Below are 27,622 nucleotides of genomic sequence, written 5' to 3'. Positions count from 1 at the left end.
ATAATTATACTAATTAAAAGGAGAAGGATGGCAGACCAAGCACTCTTGCATCTTAGATACTGGCTGTGAGGTTTTAAAGTCTGAAAGTCATCTGTACAGTCTTCAAAGAAAAATGCTTATATCAATACAAAGTTTATCAGTTTAATGATACCTGCATTCAGTGCAGCACATATTCCTACGTACAGACAAATTGAGAGTCTGATCTTGGATTTACGACTGTGCTAAAACTTTCAGAGTTCTGCGTGCACAAGGAATGCATAATCAGATTTTAAGAAATTCACATCTTCAGTTCACAGCTGCCTTGAATATCCCTTAACAACGTCTTTTCCTAAGGCTTCCTCCCAGCTCCGAGGGAGAGGAAAAGACATTAATTAAGGGTGCTACGCCAGTTCATACCAGCCAGAGATCCAACCTAATAGTTACAGTCCACAACAGAAAGAAGAATCCTGATAGAGATCTCCAAGAGACATACGTTAATTATTGCAAAGATAATTACTGGGTACAATGATAGGAGCTGATGAGTACTCTTTACTCACACTGGATCCTGTGGGCCAAGTGTGAAACTGTGCTGTTCTTTTCATAGAAGTGGATAAAGTATTAACAAGAGACTCAAGGATATTCAGCAATTCTAAGGAAAAAAAATCCTATATGCAAACTGCCTATTTATTAACTAGCAACTCTTCTGAGCAGGGCAGGAATTTTCAAATTTCTCTTGATGTGCTAGAAGAGGTGTAAGAACCTGGCTGTCGGATTTCAAGAAACAAAACTTTATGTTGTTTTATCCTATCCTGTCACAGTAATCTGATGTTCCTTCTGGATTCCTCCAGCCTACATCTCTGCTCTTGTGCCCACAAGGTTTTCCCTACAGTCTGCCCTGAATGTTGATCTGCTGGTGGGGTTCCCCTACATCAGCAAACCACTTGACAGTGTGGTCCATTGGGGCCATCCTGGAAACATTCTGCCTTAATGTGATAGAAGGTTTCACAAAAGCCCTCTGAACATTTACAACATCGGACACTACAAAAGAGAGGGATGGGTGGTGAGCTGTCAGATGCAACATTTCTGAAAGGAAAGAGCACAAGCATCTAAGAAATACCATACAGAATCAGATCAACCACCTATTTGTCCACTATTCTCCCTTTGACACACACATGAGATACTGTCCTTGTAAAAGAGCATACAAGCCCTGAAGCTTGATGGGGTCCATCAAGCACTGTTATACTGAGGATGCTGGAAGGTATCTGATCCTTTTCTCTGAATGTGTGGGAAGTTGCTCAGCTTTATTCCAGCTGAGCTCTGACTGTCTGAGAATATCTGAAAGCCCAGAGTAAGCATGGTGCTAGGCACTAGATAGTTGTATTTTTATCAGCATGAAGACAAATCGTAGGAAAAGACAAACCAGTTTCTCTCCTCAGACTACAGCTTTTCTGTTTTCATTCTTTGGCTCCATCTCTTATTTGTAGCATTTTGTCATCTTACTTCTGCTATTTGGTCCCAGCAAGACTTCCAGTCTACCTCTTTGTATACGTTTCCTTCTTTTCAGTTCCTGAATGCTTTTTGCATATTGCTTTTTTAAGTACTTTCTTTCTGTTCTTCCTAGTTCTTGCATTCATATTTCCTTTCATGCCACAAATCCATCATATAAAGCTAACAGCCTAATGCCATCACGTAAGATAGAGTTATGGGGAGAGTCCTGGCCAAAAGTCAATCTATTGACTCCCATCTGGCACTGTAGTCCCTTTTGGACTTTTAAATGCTATCAGGGCTCGGTGGCCAAGTGAGGAGGAATCAGACTGGGCCCAAGACTGACCTGATGCTTTAAGCAGTCCCAAAGTCTAGAGCCACAAGTCCACTCCCTCACTCCTAGGCAAACAGTCCTTACTGTGGGATTGGGCTCACAGGAGCCGCACTTGTGTTGTCCTGCTAGAGGTCATGTCAAGACCTCTCCAGGGAATACCAGGGCACCTCCGGTTGTCTGTTGTAGCATCATTCTCCCAACCTGTTTTGAACTCTTGTTGAACAGAGCTCACATGCAGCTAGCTGCATTGCTTCCAGAGTGCTACATGTGGAAGTAGAGGCCCTTCTAGGTCTGGTGCCTGCCGTTCTGTTCTTGTTGAACTTCATCCTCCAGGGATCTCCGTAGATTTGTCATTGAGTAGACTGACTGTAAGGTGGTATCAGTACAATTGCATGAAAAATGAATACATCTGCACTGTAAGAGAAATGAAGCTTTTAATTTTTCAAAATTCATCACCTGCTTGGGGCAATGTAGCTTTGTGGTTGATAAAGAGATTCATTTTATTTTGATTTTTTTTTCAACTTTGTACAGTTATATGAGCCTTCCTTACATGCCTTTCAAAACCACGATCTATAAGCAACTCTGCCCTGCAGACAGTTTTAGGAAAAGCCACAATCCTTTTATAAGCTAGGCATTATTCAAGGCAAGGTTATACTTTGGGCTCTGTTCTGCTTTGCTACGTGGTGGAAATATGCTGAAGGTCTCACCTTTTCAGTAAATTCTCCAGTACAGTGGCAAGTTAAACCTGAGTCCTTGTTTACTCCTCAGTGACAGAGCAGACCCGATGTTTCACACAGTAAAAAGGACTGTGTCTACTCTCTGCACAAGACCTCCCTTTAGTTTTTTACTCGGGTATCACTGGAAGGTCAGGTGAAATCTGGCCCTAGAGCATTTCATCTGACTCATTTTTTGTACAGCTTCTTTCATGTAAAACAGGAGAGTAAAGCACTTCTCAGAACAAAGGAGTACTTGAGAAGCCTGCTAAAGATGTTGGGTTCATTAGATTCGCACAAGGCCAAATCCTGTCCTTCAGGACACACCTTTCATCAGGAGTTAGATCATGGAGCTGGGGAATGGAAATTATCCTTTAATACAGTTGTATCAAAGGGATTCCACTTGACAGTTTTCTCATTTCTTTCCACAATTGGAAATGCTAGCAAATTCCCTAGAACTCTAGTTAGTTTCTCCTTTGATTTATTCCATGTCTCAAGCTTGCTGCCTCAATTTTTTAAAGCTCTATATGACCATAGGAGAGCCCCATTTCTGTTGGGAAGTCACAAAGGGCCAACCTTCCTCCCCAGCCTTTGCTCTCACACAGAAACGAGCTCTTCAGGTTTGAAGCTGTTTTGTGGCCTCTGAAGAATGACAAGGAAAACACACTTCTGGGAAAAGACCCACCTGCTGGCGTTTGTGCCATGAGGTCTGTCCCTCTGAACCAGACGGCTCTTGACACAGATCGGGGTGGGAGGGTTTGTTTCTTTTCCCAGTGGTGGTGGCAGCTGTGAAGGAGGCAGATGGAGTCAGCAGGACCAAGAAGAGATGAGACTGGTTTGCAGACAAAAGGTCAGTAAGTGTGCTAACAGCATACTGCCCAGCATCCCGAAGACAGCAGTTCTGCTAGCTGGGAGACTGGGTGGAATGGACCACGGTGTCTAGACACACATGCTCTCAGTAAACATCATCTTCTACTGCCAGAAGACAGAGTACTGGATGATGTGGATCATTAGTTTGACTTAGTAGGACATTTCTGCTGCTCTTAATTAGGACCTGATATTTGAAATTACTGTTGTTCCTCAGTGAAATTTTCATAGCACTTGGATTGCAACAGCAATCATGAATTAAATTAAATAATCAGAAGTTATGCCTGGCCTGGTTTTTATTGCCATAGGACACTTTTCTATCTCATATGTATTCTTCCTTATGGTGTACTTGAGCAGGTCATGCATCTGCTGGTGTCTCAATCTGTGTTTCTGAGGGGGTACATTTAAAAGCTTGTAGGGAGAGAAGAATGAAGAGTGAGAGAGAGCTGGAAATGGGTAATGGATCAGATGTGGGCTTATTCTTTTTAGATCCAAAATTTCTATTCTAATTAAAAAGAAATAGTTTAGCTTTTATTCCAGATAGAAGGGTGAACAAATCTAACACTGTGAATTTTATCAGACTCCAATTCCATTATCAATCTGATTTACCTCACTTAATCCCTCTGGAAATTGTATCTGACCTAATTTTTTCAGCAGTGACTCTTACAGCAAGAGCAAATAATAGGGGTGACCCTGTGCATTCCTGCTGTATCTCTTTCTCTGTAATGTGGATTATTGTAGCTTCAGCCCACTTTTGCCTGCGAGGAGACAAAGACAAAGATCAGTTGAAAACAGCCAACACATTCTTGCAAACTCACATTTGGCAGTACTGAATGTGGGTAAATATTGCCAACATATATTGATCGCTTTCTGTGCTTCAACCAGCTTCAACAGACCCAAAGTTATCTGCCAAGTATTCGTTCTTTGTAAATGACACTTCATACTGCCTGGTGTTGTGTGAGCTCTATCAATTCATGGTGCACCTCACCTGCTCGGAGCGTTACTGGCTTTATAGGGGACACTGCTGTTTTTAGCACAGATTTTGTGATTCCTTCTTTAATTCAAATTTAGCTCAGAAGCAGACTGCTAATAGCAAGGCTTCCAGTGATGGCCACTTGCCATGTTTTTGGGAGCTGTCTGTCTCTAAGCTCGCTGCAGCACTGTGAGGTGGACGCTTTACAAATGGCTTTCCTCTGTCTTCGTCCATTATTATTTCAGCACGCACGTGCATGTGCACTTGCATGTGAGGGTTTGTGTAACCTGATAAGATGCCTTACAGTCTATTCCTTTAATAAGTCTTCTGTATTGCTTGTTCTGCAGACAGCAGCTGAGCTGTCTGTGCTGCGCATGGGTGGGTGATGGAGAATGTTCAGAATTCAACAAGTGTCCGCTGGCTCAGCTCCTTTTTCTCCCTCACAAAGGCAGGCTGCAGTGCGGAGGGAAGTACTCTGCCCTCCCAGCAGCCATGCCCTGGGTGGCTGGTGGTCCCTAGGGAGGCATGGCCTGGGATTCAAGGACAGAGAGAAGGAAATTGTTCCCCAAAAGAAGTTCTACCCCTTTGCCAGAAACAGGCCTGTTTTATGAAAAGAACGGCGGAGCTGAGTGCAGCTGTATTGTGTAAATATAAAGCTGAGAGAAGGAAATCTTTTATTGGGCTTTATTGATCTTCCAGCGTTTGGACAGTAGTTACTCCTACTAAGACGAGCTCTAGTCGGTCCAATACCAATGTCACAGGCATTACAGAAACATGGCACAGAGACATACAGTGCATTAAGATATAGGCTATTTCAAGAAGATGTGGAAAACCATTACTGATGCTTCTTACATGACGTCGGTGTCTATGAATACACAAAATCAATAACACAACAGGAATGCCTCCTTTTAACAGCAACTGCTACATGTATCAGTCCTTTCCTGGACTGGAAGGTGTATAGTGGCTTATAAATGATTTCACTGTTTGTCTTTCTCTGCTGTGGCCATTAATTAACTCATAGCTTACTGTTGGAAAGGAAATCATGTCTTTTGTATTGCTCAGTTGCTGTGTGATGGGGAAGCTTCAGGATTTTCCTCCTCTCACCGAACTCCTCCTCACGGCACTGGTGTGGTGGCAGCATAGGAAATACATGGAATCACTTCCAGCTTCATTAGCACTGCCTCAATTTGCTGCTGGTACTGAGGAAGGCTCAGCTGGGAGAGCAGCTGGAGGGGGCTTGAACATCAGCCCATCACTGTACCTCAAAGATCTTCTGTTCCCCATCTCCAAAAAGGCCTTGAACTGGGGGTGACTTAACTCCATAATGAGATCCTATTGTTTGAGTTGGACCCTCAAATAGAAGAGACAACATCTTTAGTTTCAAAGTATTTGTGATACTAGAAGTTTCCGCTTTCTCCCTTCTTCCCTTCCTCCCTCCCTCCCTTCAGGGTTTCAGCAGGGCGTTCTTCCTCCCATCTTATGCAGAGAGATATGCAGGTCCTTGTGCGGAGTCCTTGTGATGGGATGGATGGTGCATGCTGCTGAAGAACTGCTTTGAACGAGTGTACAGTTCTGCAGTTGGAGGGCTAATGGGTAAGGAATTATTACCTGCTCCTGGATCTCAATTATGCAATCTTTGTCTCTACTCTTCTACGAAGAAAGAAAATTGAACCAGAAACGAAATTTATTAGCAGGATCGGTTGCCTTATGAATGTGGTAAATGCTAATGTCATATTGCAAATGAGGTATTTGCTAAATAGAAATGCTTTTAAAACAGTATAATCCTTCACTGTCCCTTCAGGACAAACAACTGGAGAGCAGTGATTGCAGAAATCATTTAGGTCATGCAAATCGAGCTCCAGCAGCAGTGTTTCCTGCAGTCTGAAGGGAAGGCTGGACTGTCCTATTAAGAAGCCTTGTAATGATACGACATGATTAAAATGACTTAGAAGAAATTAATAAGTGGGGGTCAAGAAGGGCTGAGAAGGGCAGGCTGATCGTGGAACTGTGCTTTTAAATGGACTAATTCCAAGGGAGTATGTTTATCATAGTCACACATAAATGGCTGAATAATAATCACACCAAAAATTATGTGAAGATCGTAGCCCTTCCAGGGGCTGAAGGTAGTTTAGTGGCTTTTTATGTACCGAGCTGATTTATATCAAATGACACGGGTCTAAAATTCTCACCTAATGTTTTTGCAGAAAATGACTATCAGCTTTCTTCTTGGCTTAAATTTGAATGTCACTCAGAGAAATATCAAGTTACACAATATTACCCAGCGTAAGCAGAATGTAGCCAAAGGTATTGCAGCTAATGCTGCTGCTGCAGTAAGCTTTATTGTACCAAGAAGCCAGCTCTGCCGTTTGCGGGTCCTGGAGATGCATTTCCTATACAGTGACACTGGCCTGCCTGCTGGTCCAGCTGAATGAGGAGAGTGTAACTGCTTTCCTTAATGGAACTAAAATATCTGGGACGTATTTATGTGTGGCAATACCTGGTGGAAAAATATCAGCCGCCCGGTTTGGTTACTACAAGCTGTGTACCAGCCCTCACAGCTCACAGAGCACTGACTCTTCAGTGTTATTGCACAGCAGAGCTGAGAAGTACCTCTTTATAAGCTAATGGTTATAAACCAGATTGAACTGCAAGCTGTCTCTTGGCAAACACTGAGGAGCATGTCTGCTCCTCCCCCTCCTTCCCAGCTACTTCTTGCTTTAATTCTCAGAATTATTTCTATTTCCATCCTCCAGGGATTTTGGTGCCGAGGGACCAAGGGCAGTAGTGGTGCATACAGCTCCCCAAAGTCCCTAACGCCAGCCTGAGATCTTGTGCTCATTTGAAAAATGCAGATTTTTGATGTACTACCAAAGTGAGTGGCTGGTTGCCTCTAGGGCTCCATCAGCTGCTTCCCAGCCTTCCTCACAAAAGGCAAACAATTGATGGGGGTAAGGAAGGGCTCAGGAGGGCAATGGTGATGGCTGGCATGAAGTGGAAGGGACAAAAAGGGCTGTCTTTGCCCTGGCCATAGAGTTGCACCGGGAAAAATCAAAGGCCAATTAGATCGCTACCTGACAGTGTGCTGAGGAACACATGAGCTAATTATGTACGAGGTGTTACTGTGACAACCCAAGAGGCAGTGGCACACTGAAAACAAAACACAGAAATGTAAAGCTGAAACGAGAGGAGGAAAAAAAAAGAGAGAAAATAAAAGACATGAAAGAAAGAGGAAAAGAAGTGCAACAGGAGAAAGAAAAAGGTCAAAATACAGTTTGAACGGATGGGGAGAAAAAAAAGAGTAGGTAGCAAGGGGGCATCAAGACTGATTCATGATCACAAACAAGGTGCCCAACAGCCAGAAAAATGGTTAGGAGACAAGGTACCAAAATATGGTGCTTCCACATGATAGAACCAGAGATGTTTTGAGTGTGGCTTTTTATTCTGACTGTAGCTACCTAAAAATTAGTTGTTCAGTTCTTCTTCAAGGCTCTGTTTGTAGTTAACAAAGAGATGTGTACCAGCACAGACTCAGCTGTTCTGTGGTCAGTGTCAGGTGGCTCCACAGATGTTTCCTTTGCTACCAGTGGTGAATTTAGTTAAATTCCAGCTCTTTTTGCCTCCTTGCCTTGTTCTTCTCCGCTGTCCTAGGAATGTTGCTGGTGAAGTTCCTGTGTAGGTGCTAGGAAACCCAGGAGAATCAAAGAATCACAGAATGGCCTGGGTTGAAAAGGACCACAATGATCATCGAGTTTCAACCCACCTGCTACATGCAGGATCACCAACCACCAGACCAGGCTGCCCAGAGCCACATCCAGCCTGGCCTTGAGTGCCTCCAGGGATGGGGCATCCACAACCTCCTTGGGCAACCTCTTCCAGTGCATCACCATCCTCTGAGTGAAAATCTTCCTCCTAATATCTAACCTAAGCCTCCCATCTCAGTTTAATACCATTCCCCCTTGTCCTATCACTATCCACTCTCATAAACAGCCGTTTCCCCTCCTGTTAGCCCGCGTTGATCTCTTGATTCACAGAGTGGCCATGCGGAGTTTCACTGACCTGATACAGGGATACTCGGGGGGGAAAAAACAGGTGGCTGAAATGGGGAGACCTGCTTAAGCTGTCTCTGTCTGAGAAAAAACTGCTGTGCTGTGAGACCGGGAGTGCCTCACTCTTTGGAGGTTCTCACTGGGGGAGAGAGCCTACAACAGCAGCCTCTTGTCTTCATGGCAACCACTGGGTGAGACGATCCCCACTCTTTCCACCCAGCACTTCATGCGAGCTACTCATCACGACCAATGGCACGTTAAGGCTGCTAAAAGCAAGGCAGCAGACTTAGTTTTGTGACACAGCAGCCCAGGAGAGTGAGGAAGCTGCTTGGGAGGGGTGCTGCTTGTGGTGGGCTGTGTGGGGTGTTGCACACCGCGTGATCGCCGAGCAGCTCTGAGATGTTTCACTGCATGAAATGACATCCCATATGGCAGGAACTTACTTCCGTAATGTTTCCCATATTCTCCCTGCTATACTCATTTTCCCGCTGGGCTAATCGCCTTGGCAGTGTAAACAGCACCCGTGTCAGTTACCTTTTGCATTTAAAAGCTGTTCATACAGAAAAATTTGCAACAGCTAATTACAGAAAGGAAGTTCTGATACAGCAGCTGTCAGAGGGCAGTGAAAATTAATAGAAACCAGTTAAATGAAAACAGACTGTATTTGAAATAGCTAAAATGCATGGTTGATTTAAGTGTCTGGCCAGCTTGGATTAAGAAGTAATCTACGCTGGGCACAGACCTCCAACAGTAACTGCACCGCTAATGAGTGAACAATTCTCTTATTATAAAATCATTATCAGCCAATAAAACGAGCTCAAACCACAAAATAAGAGCAAAGTTCAGAGATCTGAGAATTTATAGTTTAGCTCCAACACTGGAAATGTCAGGAAATTAAAAGAAGCTCTATATAAGTCACCACACAGTGGAACCCATTGCACAAAAACAATCCCTAAGTGCCATGGCAACATTCTTGGGCTCTTTTGAAATGAAACGCTGTTTCTAAGGTGAAAGAATGGGACCTCAGTGTTTGCTCTCAGCCCTCCATGTCCACCTTCATCCCATAAGTATGGCTCACACAGCTCTAATTATCTAAGAAAATGCAGGCAGGGAAGACAGGGGGGTGAATGCTTGACTTAAATGAAAAAAAAAAAAGAGTAGTACAAAACGTATCTAAATTAGGCTACAATGACATACAACGAGAAAAAACAGTGAGCCAGCACTGTGCCTACCCAGGCAGGTGCAGCTCCCCACAAAGGGCCCATACTGCTTCTAGACCCGACCTGGTCTTGTGCAGAGCCGTCCTAAGACCTACCAAAAGCAGGGTGGACAATCAGTGAAGGCTAATGGGCTGCTGACTGTTGCCAAAGTTGCCAGTGAACCTAACGGGAACCAAGGTTGAGAGGGAGAGTTTATGACATTGCCCCTCTCATTTGGCTGGGTTCTGCTCCTAAGGTCTTGCTGCCTGCACACATGACTTTCTGCTTGAAGAGCTGCAGAGCAGATCTGTAGCACCCTGCTCCCCTTGGTAATGGGCAAGGGGGAGCTGCTTCACCTAATCCAATTAATTTGCTCCTAGAGGGCTGAATAAAGGCAGATTCAGAGAGGTCATGGCAGGGCAGAAGAAGAAAGTGCTGCAGAGAAGAGGTCAAATGTTTTATGTAAAACAGCACTGCCTGTTTCTTCTTAGGCAAATTTTGTACCCTAGTCACAGGATCACAGTGTATGTGTGGTCACCTGGAATATGAACAGGCAGTTTATTGTGCTAATTTTGGGCTGTTTGCAGCTTCAGGAAGACATTCCTGCACTGGTTGATGACACTGGCACAGTTTCAAGGTTACCTTCATGCAGCCATAAGGGAGAGGAGCAGACACTGTGGCAATTTAGGTTCTGGACCAGAGTCCCAAAGAAAGTGAATCCTTGCAAATTCCAGACCATGAAATCAGAAAACATTGGGGGGGGGGGGGGGGGGGGGGAAAGTATTAAAAGGTATCCATAAACTACTACAGAAAAGATAGCAGTGACTCATAGAATACAGACATACCAATTTAGGATGCAGCAACAAAATTACTAAGTAGAATGGCAGTTAGCTCTGTTATACAATGCTTTAATTTGTAGGTCTTAAAATTCTAGGTAGAAATGAAAGAAATATCCCCATTTTCCATATTAAAGGTACCATGTGGGCTGTGCCATGATGACTGACTAACCTATGCAGAAACAGTGGGTCACTGTTGGTCCAGGTCTCACCTGGACTTTCTGCGTGCCAAAAATGATTTTAATGTGGAGGCTTTGTTGGGAACTGATGCATATCAGTTTCCTGTAAGAAACCTTTGATTTCTGGTACATTGGCAAAGCTGTAGTTTCAGGCCTAACTTATTTAGGATACCTCACAAATGGGCTAACCTTGTAGTATATGCTTTACAAACTGTGTAACCAGGCAACTAAAAAAAGAAAAAGCCTCCACAGCAGTTATCTAATCTGTCTTAGGAAACCTTTGTCCTGCTGGGCAACTTAAACCAAGAGGTGGTATTGAAAGAGATTAATATTCTCTCTTAAATTCTGTTGTCTCAGTTTGTAGTATAAGGAAGAGTTTCATACAATTTATGCGACTGTATTATCCTCTTTGTATTCTGAACCACCAGTCTGCAGCATATCTTCCACATCAGAGAGGCAAAATATTAACTTTTATAGAATTATACCTCTTGTTATTAAAAAATGTCATTAACTAAACAGTAAAGCTTTCTTGTCTAAGCACACGAATTTTATTTGGCTACATCTGGCTTCTCTATTGTTAATCAATAAAAAATAAGGAGGAAGTATAGCTCTGGGCTTTTTCTGTTTCTTTTTATCTCTTCCAGCTTGTAGTTCCTGTACTACAGAACCACTTGGGACTACACAGAAATACACAGATCGTTTGCAGTGACCCCAGTGCTTGTCAGAAGGATCCTGCAGATGAACCCTCATTTACCCCCGTCAACCAAGCCAGCCCCTAGAAGCTACTTGTTGTGCTGCGTCCCAGTGAACTTCAAGGAGATGACGTGAAGCAGATGTTGTAGAGCAATGTAGTGGCTGAGCTTTCTCAGAAGAGTCGGGAAATCTGAAGCCAATTCTCTTACAGAACTTTGTAAATATGCCACAGTTAGACACAAAGAAGTAAGCTATCCTGATTAATACTGCATATCCCGATGTTAGGGAATAATACAGGAGATGACTCTGCTGTTGGAACTACGACTTTGATAATTGTAGAGAAAAGTGAGTTATTCCTGAAGTATAATTTAATACTAAGAACTAAGCTGCTGCTGATGAAGACTATACGTCCCAGATAATCTGTTTTGGTAACAACTATGAAACCTCTAGTAAAAAAGAGCCAAAATAGGGTAAAAACACCCTTCCCAAACATTATCAGGAAATGCGGCAGCTTTACATCGACTCATCTGTTTCTGCAGAGGATTCAATGCCTCCTCAGGGAGCAGCGGTTCCTAGGCAGAAGTTCCAGCGCAAAACACGCTGTGTGACTGGGCCAGGAAGACAAATCAGGCCTTTCTCTCCGGATGTAGCTGAAGTCATCTGTGAACCGTTCAGAAATCTATACGAGTTTCCAGAAAGAGATTAATGATTGCCCACTTTCCAGTCATCTGCTCGCAGCAGCCGGGCTGTGCGGAGCTCCTCTTGCACACCACATCCTGAAAGGCTTGTTGTTTGCAAAACATTTTATCGTTTTCCACTTTAGAATCTTCTAAATTTAGTAATGGTACATAGCTCTGCCTCCCCAAGGACCTCTGGTTCAAAAGTCTCGCTCTGTTTTGAATGCAAGTTTATAGCAAACAGCACTGCACAACTTTGTACTGGCTGAACAACAACCCACATCTGTTCTTCAGGCCCAAATCTTTAGCCGGGCAATCTGAGGGTGCAGGAGCAAGTGGGGTGTTTGGGGAGTGCAGCAACTGAAGGCATTTTCTCTCAGTCCCCTCTCAGTGTGGGCTTCCCAGCAGCAGTGACACAGAGGTTCCAGCAGTCCCTGCTGCCCAAAGCCCTGTGGCTTCTTGCAGGCCCCTCCTCTGCTGCCATGCTGAGACGCAGTCATCAGTTGGACCGGAGCCTGCTTGCCCACCCTTCTTCGAAGTCCTCCTTGCTGGAGCCATGTTGATGCTTACACCGCTGTTATTCGCCAGCCTTCCCACTGGTTCTGGACCCTTGGTGTCCTCAGAGGGAAGCAGAAAGCAGATCTCACTTTCTCTGAACTGTGTAAGTTTATTGACAAGAGCAATACACTGGGAAGGCAAACTGTATGTAGGGGAAGATGTCTTTCAAAGCAGGAGTCACTGAGCCTTTCATTTACCCACATCTTCAGAGAAGGTATTTTGGAGTTGGGATTCCTTTCCAACCCACTTTCTGTTCAGTTAGTCGCATGCTGGGTCATCATACCAAATGTCTCCCAGCACACTAATTTATTCTTCGCCACAACTCTTTCTCCATCAGGTCTGTTGAAGTTCTTCCTTTCCTATTCCTATCCCAGGTTTCTGTACAGGTCGTGCAGGAAATTCTTCCTGGTATCATCTTCTCCTTGCCCACCTTGGGCCCAGCATAGCCTCATCCACAGAGGCATACGACAGCACCAAGTGGATAACCAGAACTTCCACCCCTGTGCCACAACATGTGTCAGCACCTCTCTCTGTGACCAGTTCTGAGCTCTAGGGTCAGATAAGAAATGCTTACATTGCCTGGAAAAGAGAAGGTCTTTTGAGAAGAACAGCCAGGCATGAAGAGAATACAGAAGTACACTTGGCCAAATTTTCCAGTTTCTGTTTCTGTCAATAAGCTGCCAGTAACAGAACAGAATATGTCTTGCTGAGCTTAATACTCATGCAGCATTATTTTAGATATTCTCCATTACCTCATGGCACAAAGGATGTGTTTTTTCTCAGTACGTGCTAGACTTAACACTTCTCTTGTGAATTCATTTGAACGGTACCAGGAGTTGCATGGGGAGTTCTCTCCTGCCGATGTTCAGTAAGAAGGAATGGTGGAAAACAGAAGATGCTGATTACAAAACTACCTGGGAGTGAGTCCGTCTAACCACACTGCAGCATAAATGCAGCCCAATACGTCTCTCTCTCTCTCTATATATATATAAAACAAACACAAAAACAATACATGTGCACAGTTCCACTATGCAACCGATTTTAGATTAGTTCTTGAGAACTTTTCTCATAGATTCACTTATGCATGACAGAAGGCTTGTAGCTCAAACCAGACTCAAGTACTTCCACTGTATAAAGTCATATATTACTGTTTTGCTCCCTTTTTTTTCCCCTTCCCTCTCCACCCCCCCCCCCCATTTAAAGGTCAGGTCACATTTATCTGATGTTTTGAAAGAGAATTGTATCTCCTCTCTTCATCTCAAGGTCAAAGATCAAACTTAGTTTGTCAGTTCTCTAAACGTTTCCTGAAATATCTCCTTCAGATATCAATAGGAAGAATCTTAAGCAATAACATGGAAGACAGAATACTGAGGATGTGGACTCGTCACCACAAAATGCTGTAGATGATTGAAATTATCATAGATTCCAAAGTGACTAGACAACTTAGTGAAAGATGGATCCATTGGGGGCCATTAAATGCAAAATCACCATGTCTGGTTTAGGAATTCTCTGAACCACAAACTGCTGTGCACTCAATAGATACTCTGGGAATAACATCATGCACTTGCTCCCTTCCTAAATTATTTTCTAGAGATTTACTACTGCCTGCTGTTAGAGACAGGGCACTGGGATGCTGGGATCTGCTGACATTTTCTGGCTTGGTGTCCTCGTTTCTATGTTTTTAAAGATTTCTGTGGGATATTTCGCATTTTGTCATGGGAAAAGTTGGAGGAAGGGAGGATTCAAATGACAACTGATAGAGGAGCAGGAACAGAGGTCACCAAGGGGAAAATCAAAAGAGAGGAAAGTTCCAAATATTGCCATTTCTCTGTGTATTTGCTGTCTTTCTTTCTTTCTTTCCATAGCATATTTATGATCTGAGGAGAGGCTAAGTCACTTTTTGGATACACGGTATGTAACCCGATGAGTCTTTAAAGAGCGAAGAGCTTGTTACGAGTTCTGATCCACTTCCAGTCCAAACAGTCTGCCTCTGAGTTGAAAGGAAACATGTGGTCATTCTTCTCTGCTCTCTTCACATCCCTAGCACTGCCAAATGTGTAATTTAAAAAGTCACGTGTAATTCTAGTCAGTCATGCTTTAGCTAATCCATTCAGCTACAGAGTACCTGGCTCTTTCCAACTTCCAACTACATTTGTTTTCTTGACTTGTTTGATGGTATCCCTCCGTGGTCTTGAATGCTGAATCTTTCAGTTTCCCCTTACCTCAGCCCTGTTATTTCCATTCTCCATCTGCAGAACAATCAGATTTGCAGTTACCATTTTGCAAGCTAGGAATTCCTCACCCTGCCATTCTCCATGAGTGTGGAACGTAAGGACATGGACTCCAGCCTTGTTTTCATGAAATAGTCTGGGCTAAGACCTAAAGTTTGGGAAATGGTTTGGATAGTTAGCAGCTGTGGACTTCTTACTGGCATGAGATTTGAGTGAACGTTTCATCTTCTGTGTGTCTCAGATGCTCTGTCTTTAAAGCCATCTATTCTCAGTGTTGTGTGGTTTCAAGCTTAACTGTAATATGAATACAGAGTTTGGATCTGGCAAGGCTTGGTGGTTCAGGCAGTGTTGAGTAGACAGATATGCTATATCTAGAGCAAATTTGTATCTGTGGCAACTCAGCCACTTCTGTTTGCCACAGACTGAACTGTCTAATCATGCCAGACTGAAGCTGGCCGTGCACAGACGGACTTTGGCTGTACAGGGACCTGGTGGTTCAAGGTGGCTTTGCACAAAACCAGCCTCAGTTGATTAAGTCTGGCACTAACCTTGAGGTATGAAGCCCAGCTGGACCTGAGCTGACTTCTGCAGAGCCCTTCCTACATCTGTGCTGTGCTCCTCAGGCAGTCCTGAGAATCCCTGCAGTGTGCAGCATGGACAAAAAGCCACCCCTGTGTGGTCCTGAAGGAACCGATGTGCTCAAGAAAGGCTTATTAGCACTAATGTGGCACCAGCCATCTTGTCTGACTTCACAACAAACCATTCAAATGCCTTGGCACCAGCTTGGTGCTGTATTGCCTGCAGTTTTCCATTAGCTTGGTAATTTCGAGGCCATTATTCCTCTCCTCCTCCCCATAGCTCCGGATAATGGTAAGTTGGCTGCATCTTGAAAGCAATGATCTTGCTGCAGGTGTGTGTATTATCAGACCCTGTAACTTTCAGGGTTATTTAATGCGGTGTTGCAAGTTTTGTCCACTCTTTTTTAGCTAGGCAGCCTGCACTTTGGGATCCTAGCCACAGAGCACAGTGAAATTACTGGTTAACTCATCCCTGTACTAAGTGGCACTTAAGAGTCCTGTCTGTGGGATATGTGGAAGGGATGGGCCGGAGAGCTGGAAATAGGACTGTGTTACATACAGAGAACCACAAGGGCAAGTACTGTGCCACTGCTTAGATGGTTAAAACAGCAGCATGCACACAAAATAAAAGACAGAAGTCATCAGTGTTGGTAGAACTGGTTGCTGCCAAAGCATGAGGTGTATTATCAGTGTTTTGGATTTTTTTCCTTTTTTTCCCCAAGAAGGAATACCAAAACTAAGCATGAAAGTGTTTTCAGACAAAAGATATAATTGCGAAGTAACAGCAGTGAAATGAATAAAGAGACCTCTGAAAATTTGTCTTCCTTTGTCTACTTTCCATCAGATTTGAACAGTTTCCAGCACTGTGTTCTTCCTTTCTGATGGTGCAGTACCTTGGCAGCCGTTCCTGAAGGCTTTTCATAACCTGCTGTAATTACTTTGAAAAGTACAGCGATATCTTCAGAGCCTTCTGAAAAGAATATCACAGAAATTAGTAGTGCAACTATTTTCCCATTGACATGAAAATGGAAGGATCACCCTTTCTGATGTTTTTGACTGCCAGAGATCTGCTTTTTAGATCTGCTATCATGTTCCTTCAATCTCTCTCTCTCTTTTTGTTTTTAATTCTTGTTTAAAGATATAATAGGTGCACCAGCTTGCATAACTGTATCAATATTTTAGAAGCTACCAAATCTCACTTACACACACACACACACACAAAAAAGAAAAGAAAAGAAAAGAAAAGAAAAGAAAAGAAAAGAAAAGAAAAGAAAAGAAAAGAAAAGAAAAGAAAAGAAAAGAAAAGAAAAGAAAAGAAAAGAAAAGAAAAGAAAAGGGAAGCTGAACAATCTTTGCTAATCTCTTATGCAAGATATATCAATTATTTATGAAGGTAGCAGACAAAGGGAGGACTGATCTTGAACGGAATCCTAAATACTACACAGGAGAAGCCCTGGGCTGGCACGTAGCTCTAATAGCAAGGTTTCTTACTGTTGAATCTACTAACCAGTCTGTCGGGAGATAAACTGCAAGTTAGTCTCTGGCAAACTTTATACTTATTGACTATGAGCTGGATTGTGTTTTGAATAAGAAGGAAAGAATGAAGATAGGATCCTGCTGCCCAAGCACCGTTTTGTACCAGCGCTGATCGAGTTACAGCAGGTCAGCACTTTCTCCCTCTCATCTCAGTTTTTGTCCACCTCTTTTTTTCACTTGTGTGGAAGGCAAATGACCTTTAGTAGTGGGATGGGATGCTGTGGTAGAGGTCTCTATGTGGCAGATAGAGAAACCTGGGATCTGCGTCCAGCAGAACCTATAGCTTTCCTTCCCTATGGATGAATAGCCACTTATTCTGCTGTATGTGGTAGTAGCCTTAATGCCTATAAATGCTTGCGAATGACACAGTGAGGCCAAATTGCAACTTCCTGAAGCTGAGCTTCATAGACTCTGAAGTACTATTTGTTCTACTATGTCTAATGAAGCTTTTCCATATTGATACTGCATACTGAGTTGCTAAGGCAGGGTCTGAGGAGGGCGGGCTCTTTTTCTCATCCATACAGCATCAATTTCTGGATATCCCGTTCCAGCAGAGCATTGGGACTAGTGGCAAAATTTCATGAGGAAAGCAAAAAGAACGGTCAGAGCTCAAGAAATAATCACGAGAGCACAGGCTCTGAGGAAAGGCAGCAGGAACTGAGGTTCCTTTGTGTGCAGAAATGAAGAGAGAAGAGTGACAGGTTGTCAGCCTTCAAACGTGTTCTTGTCAGACACATCAAGGCCTGCCAGAGACAGGACAGGAAATAGTCTGACCTCCGTATTCATGCCAAGTAAGACCAAAACAAAACTGTTGAGGAGGATAATGCAAGTACAACGTGCATTTTGGGCATCAGAGGAGAAGTCTAATAGCATGGACAGTGAAGCACCAGCATAGTCCTGGGAAGCAGCTCTGTAAGTTCTGGAGATCTCTAAGAGGAAGCTGGAGAAGCGTCTGTGAGAAGTGCCAGAGGTTGTGCCCATCCTACAGAGGGCAGTGGGACGGACTAGAGGGCTTTCTTGAGGTCCCTTCCTGCTTGTGTGCGTGAGTCCAACACTACGTATAAAGATTTCCAAGGCATTTCAGATGGAAATACATTTAAAAATCTGAGATGTAAGCGAAACTGCTCTTCTTAGCTCTTTTACGCGCCGAATTCTTCTCTTAGTCCCACTGGACACAAAACACTTACAAAACCCTGAAACAGCTGAATGAGAGCCCAGTGCAGAGGCAGCAAGAAGTACCTTGCCACACCACAGAAAATGGTGGTACGGCTTTCAAAGCACATTAAGAAGGAAGGGCCTGGTGTCAGCCAAAGCGAGAGCTGCTTTACAAATCTGAATGGTCTGCTACTTTCTCTCTGCTACATTCTGTAAAAATAATTAAAAAGGAAAAAAAAAAAAAAAAGAAAAAGAAGAAAGAAGAAAAGCAGAAATGTAATGGAAAATGCTTTCATCTCCCTAAGGTTTCAATATGTTCCAACTTTTTTAAGAGCTAGGGAATAGTTTTCCTCAGGGAAACTGTTTTCACTGTTCCCCCCTTGTCTCATTTACTAAAAGAAACTGTGCTTTGAACTTACAAAGAATCATGCAAAAATGATGATTTTATGAGCAGAGAGAATGGTATCCGACAATTTTTCTTTTAGGAATAAGTTCAGGTTTTCTCATTTTGAATTTAGACACGCTACGTTCTCTCTTTTTTTTTAAGCCACATACAGAAAACACTGCCCTTATAGATTGCACCTACATAAAATATAAGCCCGTTCCCTGCGACCCAAGCAGAACAATGCTGTATGTCAGAACTTCACAGGTGTTTAACTTCAGTAGAGTGAGATCTTAGGGGTTAACTGCAAAGCATGGGGAAGTTATGCTTTTGTGCTCCATAATGAGATAAATGGGAATGATGGGATGCTTATTCTGAGGGGGACCTAAAAAGCCACAGGAAAATTCTGTCTTTGTTTCTTTCTCTTTCCTCTACCCTTTTCTTCTCCTTCTCCCTTGTGCTTTTCTCTGCTCTGTAGCCTCTATGAAGGATGGAATGTTTGCTTTGAGTCAGTGATGGGAGATGAGCAGAGGCAAAGGTTCTGGCTCAGGCTGGGCTTTGCTGTGTGCAAGTGCTGCACATGGTCGTGCTGGGGTTTTTACCTTGATAGAGCAGTTCACCTTCAAATAGTTCTCAAAAGCAAGTTTCAAATGGCCTTGGGCATTTTGGCTTGAAATTTAGAAAGTAATTTAGAAATTTAGAAAAAGTGAGTGTTTGAGCTTCATTGCTAAACTTAATTATAATGGAATCATAGAATCACCAAGGTTGGAAAAGGCCTCCAAAATCGTCCAGTTCAACCATCTACCTACCGCCAATATTTCCCACTAAACCATGTCTGTCAGCACAACATCTAAACGTTTCTTGAACACCTCCAGGGTCAGTGATTCCACCACCTCTCTGGGCAGCCCATTCCAGTGCCTGAGCACTCTTTTGGAGAAGAAATTTTTCCTAATGTCCAGCCTGAATCTCCCCTGGGGCAACTCGAGGCCATTCCCTCTAGTCCTGTTGCTAGTTACGTGGGAGTGTATTTGTTCTCAAATACACTGGGCTTTCCTTAAAAATTATTTTCATTTTTATTAGCAATTTGCATATCTTTTGTCCCTACCTTTAGATTAGAAGACAAAAAATGCCATGAAGACTTAGAATCATAAAGTAACTGAAGATGATCCAACTGTGGATGTCGCTGTTCATTGCAGGGGAGTTGGACTAGATAACCTTTAAGGGTCCCTTCCAACTCCTGACTCTATGATTCTATGATGTTTGATACAATCACTGGGTTTTTTTTTTTTTTTTGTGCCTTAGGTTGATAGCACTACACTGACTTAATGTCTTATTACCGCGTGAAAAATTCAAATGAAAGAAATCAGAGAGTTGTAAATTGCTGGCATATGTAGTAGTAAATTAAAGAGCAGGCATCAACAGAAATAAAAGCCTGAAATGGAGTTCTGAGGATGCACTGGGAAACTGAAGAAAGACATCAAAGCCAACAACAACAACAAAAAAATTAACAACTTAGCAAGGAAAACTGGCTTTTAAGGAAAGACAATGGATTCAGCAAAGTGATTCGTGGTCCATAGAGGATAAAAATAATGAAGTTGAACAGCAGGGGCTACAATAAAAATGATTGGAAATGAATACACCATTAAAAGAAGTTGGTACAGTCTTTGCCAACACAACTGACAGCAATTAAGCAATAACAAATTCTTAGGGATTGTCTGAAGATGAGATGATTTGCTGCTCTATGTTGTTATAGCACTGCTTACATGTCAGGGAACAATTGGCCTTTTAAGCTAGTCAGATCGCAAGATTCATGAACCAGCTTTTAGAGCTAAATCACAAAGAATCCCCTGGCAGTTTTTAATACTTAGTTAGGTGACAGCCTGGAGGGTCAGAAAAAAATGAGTGTAAGGCATTAGTAAAATGATGTCAGGGATTATCTTGTACCCCGTACTTACGCTTTTAGTCCCATTAACATTATGGAGTACTAGTACTGAGAGTGTTCGAATGACTCTCATACATCATACATGCAAACCTGTTTCCCAGGCTGTGTGGTTTGTACTGCAGTGTGCTCCGTGAGGATTTGGACTCCTGTCCAATTGCAAGAACTGTGATTGCCGCTGCGATAATGCTGAAATAGGTGAGGGCCAACTCTGTAGTTCATGTATCACGAGCAGGAAGTGCTGCACAAGTTCGTGAGGCTGATTCTGACTTCACTTAGCCTAGTTTTATTCCAGTGAACCTCAGCAGAGCTACTCCTGGTTTGCTGCCTTATAAGGGAGATCAGACCCAATATGACTCAGCCCCTTGCATGCCAGTCTATTCTAAGTAAGCCTATAATAAGACCTTCCACAAATGAAGCATAGTTTGCTAATATGCAAAAAAGAAAAAAGAGCAGGAAAAGTGCTTCTTTATAGACACTTGTTCCACTTCTTTTTTCGGCTTTTGAACTGGATATGTCTACACAGAATATAAACATTTGCTCAAGACAGAATTGACTATGAGCTACCTGTGTTAATTTTAATAAGATATGACAGCCCAGGCTAACAACTAGACTACAAGCAGCCTGAGCACACACAGTAGTCATTTGCAAATAGCACTACTTCTTGTTACGCTTGCTAACTAGCTTAATGCTAATCTGGATGTGTTTACCCATTGTAAGAGGAGCACACAGAAGCACACACGAAGAGTGCGCTCAGGTGTGAGGGCTGCCCTTCTGTTTATTGGAGTCACTGGAAAACGGTTGATTCTGAGCGATCACCTCATCAGGAGAGAGAATGATTTATAGACTGAGGAAAGAATTACCACTATGCCATTATGTACACAGTATGGCCCAGAGAAGCCATTTTGTTACCCCAAGTTTGATAGCAAATACACATTGTGTGTGTGTATATATATTTGTTCTGTTTTGTTTTGAACTCTTATTAATTCTGTTGGAAATACAGGCTATAAAACAACGTCCACAGTGGCTCCAGCTGTGAGGTTACACCCAGGTAAATGCCTTCAGCGTACGATTTTGCCCATACAGTTTGCTCAAGTGACAGTTCATACTGCATGCATTCACAGCAACACATCCTGTAACTGGAGTGTGCCCTACAAGGTCATACTATTTACCTTGCATGCTGCTTTTAGCACTAAAAAGACACTTTGAACGTTAGAAGATGATCAACTCTTCACCTAAAAAGTCATTCTAAAAGCACTGTGTTATCCACCAGAATATTAATCCAGCTAAATGTATGTATATTTTCTCTTCTGAGAGGATTGTTGCAGTGATTGCCTTAAGGAGTCACTAAGGCCACTCTTCCCTTCGCTCAAATTCCTCATTGAAACTTATGCCTTTTAGGAGGCTATTCGTAATACGCAAGTAAAGGAGATTGGGGAATACATAAAGGACACAAATCACAAACTTAGGCTTTGCTTTTTCTCTGTTGCTTCCCTTTTTGAGCTGAGGGATGATGAGTAAAAGCTTAGCTTTTACCAGGTAAAGAATTTAAGGCAATTTAAAAAATATATGGACAATTTCTATTGGATCCTTTTAGTCAGCCATGGAAAAAATGGCAAATGCACCCTTATGATTACTTCAAACTTGGACAAGCACATTGTAGACTTCTAGCCCCAGGCTGCTTAAACTCTGAGCCATGGGTCAAACAAAGGGTACAGATTTATAGTGTTGCCTTTAGAGGCCTTGTTTCAGTTGTGCTTCTGTGGCTTTTTAGTACACTTTGCAGACAAGCAAAAATTTCAGAACTATGTCCTCCTCATTCAGAATCTGCAGTGTCTGGTCTGTTTTTGCTTAAGTTCTTTTCTGTGTTTCACCACAAAGTCTCAGAGTAAGATCCCTGGGGTGAAAGTGTAAAAGCTTACTCCACTGTTAGCCTCTTCTGCAGAACCTCCAGGTTCTCTCCTGGACATGTGGGACTGAGAAGTACCTGGGGTCCTCTTCCCAGTGCTGTAAGGGTCTTCTGTGTTGATCTCCAGTGGGAGCTACTCCTCAGAGAGGCACTGCCTGTAGCTGCTGATGTTGCGAGGCCTCCGGCAACGCTGTGCGGGATGGCAGGATGTGTGGTAAACAGCAGAAGTGTGAGGAGATTGGGAGGAAGGGTGAACGACCCTGAAGGTTGGAAATGGGTCCTCATGGTTTCTTGGGCTCACCTCCTCTGGCCACTGATGAAGTTATCGGGAACACTGAGTGTGATACGTGGCATCATCAGTCAAGTCTGTTGTATAACCATGTCTGAAAAGCGGTTATTGATAGTACAAATCTCGTACAGAGGTATGCAGTAGGGTTGGATGGAGGCCTCTCTGGGTCTGGAACTGCGCACTGATTTCATTACCATCTCAGATGAAGAAACAATAAACTTGCAGACAGCACCATTTGAGGACTAACTGCTAATGCACTGGAGGAGAGAGTGAGAATTTAAAAATAATCTTGAGATTTTGGAGACACAAGAGAAAAAAAAGTGCACTTTTAAGAAGATAAGTATGAAATACTCCTATTAGACAAGAATGAAGGAGTTTCAGCCACAGTAAGAAGGAATCTTTTCTTAACTGACTATTTGAAAACACTTCTACTGGTAACACCACTTCACATATGGCATAAAGGAGCACAACCAGCCAAGGGCCTAAAGCAACAGAGAAGATCTTAGAGGTCAACTGCCAAGCATTTGAATAGGAGCATCATTCAGGTAGCTGGCTTAGCCCTTTTATTTCTCACTGTTTTCTTTCCACTGTTTTGAGGATGTAGCCAAGCAGTGTAACCTCCACTGTTAGTCACTGCAGAGAGCCCTGTCCCGGGTTGCTACAGCATCCTAGGAAAAAAGAAAAAGATGAAAGAAGGAGGGAAACCCTCTATAATTCCTGGTGTAAATTTTCCACGTGCAAAGGTTTTGACATCTGAGCAAAATTTGGGAACCATGCCTTATGATTTTGTCCCCCTTTTTTTTCCCTGTCTTTGAGTTTAGATGCTTCAAGAATGACTGAGCCATAGCTGACCATGTTCAGACTAGAAACTCCCAGCCCAGCTCTCTGCAGACCTGCTTGGGCTGGCTCTAAAGCCAGCTACCTAACCATCCCAGTCTAATGACTGTGAGGCTGCTGGAGGCTGGGCACAGACATACAGGCCATGGGAAGTGGTTTGGGTGATAGTTTCTCTTCCCTCAAGCTTTCCCATTTAAAGGTAGATTGCTGTGTGTTATGTTGACCGTGTCTGCTATCTGAGTAGTCGCAGTAACATTTTAATGTGGAGATTTGCCTTACCCAAGGGAGTTTGGTTGTATCTTCTGTGATGAAATTTGATAGTTTCAGGGTCCAGTGCAGTTAGCACAGTGGCAAAACAAACAAACAAACAAACAAAACCGTTCAGAGGTCTAGGCCCAAGGGAAGAGAGAAAAATAGGAACTGTAATGTTTTTGGAGTCTTCATGTCTATAACATATGAGTTATTTGATGACACAGTCCCCTAGTAAGAGTCTTGCTCTCATATTCCTCTCTTCCTGTTCATTATCACGTGTCAACACACAAGCAAGTGCAAGACAGGTCTCCCAGCATGTCTGGATTTTGCCGTGCCCTCAGGTGTTCTGACCTCCTAATTTAGCCCTGAGTACGCATGAGATGGGAGAATGGGGGGGAGCTCACAAGCCTTGCCATCCTGGCCATCCTGCCTTAGGGAGGAGCAGCAGCACCTTCCAGGTACATGGACAGCCCTGTGCAGAAGGAGGGAGTGGGAGAGCACGAGGGATGCTGCTGTGCAGCTCCTCCAGGCTTCCGTCATTGAGCTGAAGGGCTGCTGGGAGAGCTGGGGCTGCTCCATACACTGATAGTCTGCATGGAGGTGCAGAGCCTACAGAGTGGATGTGGGGCAGGAGATGGCTGCAGCAGCCTGCCAGAGCACTGACCTGTGTCCTGCACGTTTGTCTGCAGCTATTCCTGAGCTAACATCCTGATATCCGTATTGCGGGAGCAGAGCTTAATGACTTCATTAACCTGAGTAAATAATTAAAATTGTCCCCAACACTTCAAAGGAGAATGCATTAAAAAATTACCTAAGCGTACAAGATTAAGTTAAAATATACGAATCTACTTACATGTCTCCCTGTCTGTTGCCATTGCTATCTTGTCTGTCCTTTGCTAACTGAAGGAAATGTATTTTTTCTTCTTCAAAGTCAATATGGCCTTATGTTTATTATGTCTTGTCACTTTGTGGCACATCCAGCTAGATTTCTAGAATTAGATGTTGATATTAATAATTACTTGTTTGAGCTAAATGAAGGTGCTAATGAAGTCAAAGTCCCTCTGGGGGTGGGGTCTGAGCTCACATTCCTATGCAGGCATATCTTATTTTTTGGGAAGACAGCTAACACCGTTTCCACACAAACACTTCTCTTGAGTGATAATACAGCCTATCATCTCCTCTAGCAAATAGTAACAAGTGCTACAAAGCAGGGAGCAATTTGTGAAACACTGAAGAAGAAAAACAAAATTGCTGCAAACTACCCAAAGGCTATGGAGCTTAACTCAGCATGTGGCTGCACTGAAGGCAGAGCTACTTTAAATAATTGATAGTGCTGTAAACGTACATGATGTGGTACAGGAAGAGGTCAGTGCCTAACACATAATGAGCCCTTACCATGAAGGGTTGATGGTCTGATTGTGCAAACAGAGGAAAGCCTCAGCATCTCATTAGAGGAAAGGGATGCAGGCAGCAGCATGGCCTTTGGAGCAGAGGTGCTTCAAGGAGCGTGGGGCTACACATTCAGAGACGAGGCCTGCAGGTAGAAACAAGTGAGAGGGACTGGCAGGAGGTCAGATGCAATTTGGAAGAGGCAAGCAGAAAATTCAGAGCCGTGCCATTTTAAGCTGGCTGACTAAGACACTTCGGTGACTCAGCGGCAGTTCTGGCATGCCAGCCGAGCTTCGGGAGCTCGTGTGGAACTAGCTGGGTTAGTCTGAACCCAAGGTCTGGCGTGAGTGGTGCAGACAGAGAACCCTGCCGCTGCGACTTCCTCCGCTCAGATGCAGGGAGATTATGGCTGTGGGTGGATGGCTCTGAAGATCACACTCGTCATCTGAAATGTTAGGATGGAGGGGATAGTATGCTGTGGGAGCAAGCAGCTTTGTCTTTATTTCCCGTGGCATCGCTACTGGATGATGTTCAGCACAACATGTGAGATCTGGTCCAGAGAGAAATGGCAGCACTCCTAAAGCTGCTGTGAAATAACTGTGCTATTCTGGGGCATCGTTGCCTTTACCCTCCAAGGATACCCAAGGATTGCCTTTGGGTATCACCACAATTCTGCAGATCTCTTCTCTACTCCCGAGGGCAAGAATTTGGCCCAGAGTGTGCCGAATCTGAACCAGAGACGTTTTTCCTTCCAGTTCTCCCTCCTCCCTTTTTGCTGTCTCTCACAGCATGGGACGTCTTCTGACAGGACTGAGGCCTCAGAGGGCAGGGAGGCTGGTGCCAGGGAGACAGCTGGTTGCCATTACGTTATTTACGCCTTATCCCGAAACATAAAAATAATAATGAAATGAATGTTATTTGAGAGATGAAGAAAACTGCAGACAGAGATTTTTGCTAGAATGACAGGTTCAGCTCTAATGGATTTGCATCCTAAACATCTGTCTGCGTGTAGAGAATTTTCACACACAGTTGCACAGAGTCGAATTCTCCATGCAACACTTCAGCAACTGCCACAAACATCTTTGGATACAGCTCAATCACACTACGTTAAGTAATTTATCAATAACTTAACAAGAGGGACTTCTTGTAAAAAAAAAACAACAACCTTATCCCTTTCCCCATTTAGCACATATTGTTTGGGGATAGATCTTAAGATGAAACTTCAAACAGTATTCTCCATTGCTCTCCATAGTATCCTGGTTCTGAAAAGTGGCCTGACACCACCATATGTTAGCTCCTTCAAAATGTTGCATATAACCAAGCAACAAGAAGTCAGTTTTGTGATACAGAACAAATGTAAAGACATATGGTGAGTAGACCTGCCCTGGGAAACACCAAATTTTCTGGTTTACAGAACAAAAATGTCTCAGTGTTTTCACTGCCTACTCTAGGCTCTGCTTCCAAGAGAGCCTGTAAAATGAAGACATATGGGGCAGGACTCATCTCACCTAGCCTGAGTCACTGACAATTCAAACGTTCACATTTCAGCTAGACACCTGGTCCTCTGATGGAATACAAGCCCTTGCTGGTTTCTCTAATGCTCTGTACTTTGCAATTTCGGGCCTCACTGTTTTGGAAACATTCACATTCCTTCTTGAACTTTGCACGATAGCCTAGCAATAACACAAATTGTAGCATGAGCTGACTTTGGGAAGGCCTGGAAAATGTATTTACAAAATACGTTACATCTTTGCCACTATGGCGTTTTATGACATAAATGCAGTTGCTAAATTAGAAATACTCTTTTATTTATTTATTTATCTTTTTCTGCTAAGATGTCACAACAGTTTCTATACCTGATCCTCGTTCCTTCGAGCACACACAGCCAGGCACACTGTTTTGCTGCTGTTCTGACAGTGACGGAAGTCCAGCATTCGTGGTAAAGGGGAATGATGGCTACCCGACTGCAGCCAAAAATAAATAATGAGGAAGCACGGAGGAGATTGATAATGCCTTCCGCCTGTGGGGAATCATCACACAGGCAAAACAGTGGCTTAAGCTGATGTCCTTTGCTGCATAAAACAGCTTAGCTCTCTCGGTTCTCCTTGGCTTTTTCTTCTTTAAGGTCCACCTCCTTAGATTTTAGTTCCTCAGACGGTGAGGGAATGCTGGGTGCTCTGTGTCTTCCCTGCCAGCCCTGTGATGTGCTCTGCATTTCTGAAATGGTATTCCAGCAGATCGGGGGGGAAGAAGACACAGTACCAATTTGGAAAACTGCACTGCGTTAATGGCAGCTCCTCTCTTTTTGGTTTAAGTGTAAAAGCAGTCATGAGTGCAGATCTGTTCTTTGTCTGCTGAAAACTAAAATCCCACTGAAAGCAGAATTACAGCCCTGATTGCTGAGCAGCTCAATGGAATATCCATTTAGAACTCTATTTCTTGTATCAGGAATAAAGAATCCTACAGAACAAATGTAAGATCAAAATGTTACACTTTCAGGTAGACTGTGTTTCAACAAATATTAATCAATCAATAAAATTCAGGGAGAGGAAAGCATCTCCACCTGGGAAAGCAGAATTCACAAGC

General features: G+C 43.3%; 1 long non-coding RNA gene across 1 annotated transcript; it reads right to left on the bottom strand.

The window, feature by feature from the left end:
- Positions 1-21,917: 21,917 nt before the first annotated feature.
- On the bottom strand, positions 21,918-26,965 carry LOC107052749. The gene is made up of 4 exons (XR_003077183.3): positions 26,893-26,965; positions 25,043-25,181; positions 24,501-24,636; positions 21,918-23,226 (listed from the first exon to the last, which is right to left on the bottom strand). It is a non-coding gene; the product is annotated as an uncharacterized LOC107052749 (long non-coding RNA).
- Positions 26,966-27,622: the final 657 nt, after the last annotated feature.

Source organism: Gallus gallus, chromosome 1 (genome assembly GCF_016699485.2).
Source record: "Gallus gallus isolate bGalGal1 chromosome 1, bGalGal1.mat.broiler.GRCg7b, whole genome shotgun sequence".
NCBI classification, from domain to species: Eukaryota; Metazoa; Chordata; class Aves; order Galliformes; family Phasianidae; genus Gallus; species Gallus gallus.
This window is presented reverse-complemented; position numbering and strand designations above follow the sequence as displayed.